Here is a 2,985-nt window from a genome sequence, read left to right as displayed (position 1 = left end):
ACAGCTTACTCTATAAAAACACACTTTTTTACTATTAGAATGCAAAATAAAGTGATATCATGCATTGTTACAAATTAATGCTAAAACTAACATACTCCAACCAGTAATCAAATTAGTTGGATACATATATCTAGAGTTCCAAGGCTTTAAACAATTGTGCTTAATACATATCTAACACAAATATGCTAGGGTACGTACTACTTAAACTTGTTATACTTCGTCATATATATTTTGCTTCTAGTTTCAAGCGTATTTGTCCCATCTTACGGCCTTGGTGTGTGGCGATTGTTCGCGCCGGATCCTGGGTAATCGTTCACCTCTAGACTCATTCTTTCTGTCACGCTCTCCGTAATTTCCCAACTTTCCTTCATACTCTCCTGAATTATAATGGAAATAATATCAGGGTTTAGTTTTAATCACAAACAAACATGCTCTTTTGGTTTATGACTCTATGAAAGTTGATGCTCTCCAAATAGTACGTGTGTATTATATTTTAAAGGACAAATATATATTTACCGGGTGGATATTGCTTAAATCTTTCAGATGCCCAGGTGATCCTTCATGCATGAGGTTTAGACTTCCTGTGAAAGTATATGCATTAGAAATATACCCTTAATTTTTCTTTTAAGCATACACTAATAAAAAAACTGGACAATTGCTACCGGTAAAAAGTTTAAAACCGGAATTAGGTTATACTGAAGGTTACAAGTGTCCAGTTTTCTAGTAGTGTATGCTAAATAGTAAATAAGTTGTTTTATAGCAAAAAGGACCCTTTAACATAACTAATGGATTGCTTACTTGACATTGGAACTGCATTTGAGTTGGAGGAAAGGAGAAGAAGGATCAGAAGAGTTGCAGAAAATTTAAGCAAATTACTTGTGATTGTTGCCATGGCTTCTGCTAAAAGACACACTTTTGTAGGTGTAAAGTGTAAATCAATTATGTTGATGATAAGTGCTTCTCCCATTTGCTTTATATACTACTCTACTCCTTCCTTATTTCATAACAAAATTTGGAAAATAATGAAAGAAAAAAGATATTATTCACTTCCTTTTTTTTAAATTACTGTATCTTTTATTCTTTTTATTTTAAATCCATACAACCTTTTTTTTTCTGAATCTTTTCATTACAATCTGTATATTTACCATTTTATTAATGATTAAACAATATTTAGAAAATCGAATGTTATCAATATTTTTCTAAAAAAATGTCGTTAAAACTTAAAAGAATATTTAGATTCGTAGTACTGAATATTAAATAAAAAAACCCACGTCGTAGGTCGTTTCTTGGAAATGTTGGGTGTGACAATTACATATCAAAAGTCAATGAAGTGGTGTCTTTGTTTCCCACTACAAAAATTGTCAAAAAAGAACCAAAATGTAATGAATTTTCGGTTGTCAAGTTTATTGTGGTGGAAACTGTAGGTGGTGGGCTAATTCATAATATATTACCAAAAAATAAAAGAAATAGTTATATATATAACTTATAAACCGAGGACAATATAATTCCTAACATCATTAAGTTTTCTTTAACGCGCATATGGTTCGATTATAACAACAAATTATAAGATGAAGCTTGGTGATAATATTTGGGGAGCTTTCAATTTATTTATTTATTTATTTATTTAGGGTTTGATTTTTATTTTTTTTCCGGTCACAGATCACTCAACTCTCCATCTCTTAAATTTATGCTGGAAGTATATATGATTGTGTGTCTTTCAGTTAGCAAATATAAAAACTGTGTCGTCATATTACCGTGTGTTGGGTTCTTAAGCAAAAAGGTATTCCGTTAATTAACTAAAAAGCTAGTGTTTTAGAATATGTTTTATGCCTTTAAAAGATTGGCCTACCCTTTGTACGTGTCATTATGAACTGACGACAATAGATTGGGTGGGTGCTATAAGATATTTGATTTTATATAGATGGAAATATGTTTCATTTGATTTAAAAATTTCATAATCCAAAACTAGGTGCACGCATTTCAACTATAAAATTTAATCAAAGTAATCATTACATTAAAAACTCTTATAGTATACGAGTTGAATAAAGGAAACCCGTATTGCTATTCTAGTGCAGTATTTAGTTGCCCATTCATTAACTAACGCTCTTAATTGGAAAGTTAAGTATGAAATTTCTATCATCGTCAACTAACGCAACACTTATTCCAGCAGAATTGCTATCAAAACGTCTCCTCCATTACCACGATAACAATCTCTCTTTTAGTAACCTTTCTCATCTCATTTACATTGTTTAATTGCTCTTACATGCACACTAATTATTTAGTATGTAATGAACTATGGTAGGTGTCATCTTTATTTGTGGGATCCATCAGTTGATAGGTCGTATGTTATAATCATAGTTGGTCAAGAACCAACATCCTAACGTGGTTTGTATGGTGTGTATACACGGACTTAATAGAAAAGTCCATACCCTTAATTAAAGTTGTGTCACCTTATAATCATAGTCAGCCCGACCAAGTGGTTGAAGTGAGTTAAAACAAAAAGTTTATTATATAAAAGTGGAGGTTTTAAGTTCAAGTCTACCTTTTAGGTTGGGCAACTGAGTTTCTCACCTATGATGGGTTTTCTCTTGAGGATGGTCTCCGGGTCAGGATTGATGTACGAGCTTATCGTCAAAGATGTGTCAGCCTAGCACCACATGGTTCCATACTCAGAAAATGAAGATGATTGGTGGACAGTGGCTCATCAGTTTATGATGAAATGACAGATAATGAGTTTATGGAGATTTTTAAAGGAACATTCATTTTACATTTTTACCCATACCGTTGTTAGCCATTTTTATGGTCATGTTGTGCAATATAATGCATATATAAATCTGGTACCCTAATCTTCTCCTTCTTATGAGGCCCGGAGGGTCGCTTAAGTATACCCCATTTTCCTTTAAAAAAACGAAAGCACGCCAATATCTTTCTTGCAGACTCTTGTACCTACTTGAACTTATTTTACTTTGTCTCGGTTGGATATGA

General features: G+C 32.4%; 1 long non-coding RNA gene across 1 annotated transcript; it reads right to left on the bottom strand.

The window, feature by feature from the left end:
* Positions 1-227: 227 nt before the first annotated feature.
* Positions 228-1,028, bottom strand: LOC143605281 (uncharacterized). Its single transcript, XR_013148490.1, has 3 exons — positions 799-1,028; positions 517-581; positions 228-377 (listed from the first exon to the last, which is right to left on the bottom strand). It is a non-coding gene; the product is annotated as an uncharacterized LOC143605281 (long non-coding RNA).
* Between the last annotated feature and the right edge of the window lie 1,957 nt (positions 1,029-2,985).

Source organism: Bidens hawaiensis, unplaced genomic scaffold (genome assembly GCF_021521415.1).
Source record: "Bidens hawaiensis isolate Kalapana, Puna unplaced genomic scaffold, B.hawaiensis_p1.1 tig00068870_1, whole genome shotgun sequence".
Classification (NCBI taxonomy): domain Eukaryota; kingdom Viridiplantae; phylum Streptophyta; class Magnoliopsida; order Asterales; family Asteraceae; genus Bidens; species Bidens hawaiensis.
The sequence above is the reverse complement of the archived record's forward strand: the minus strand, read 5'-3'. Positions and strand labels throughout refer to the sequence as shown.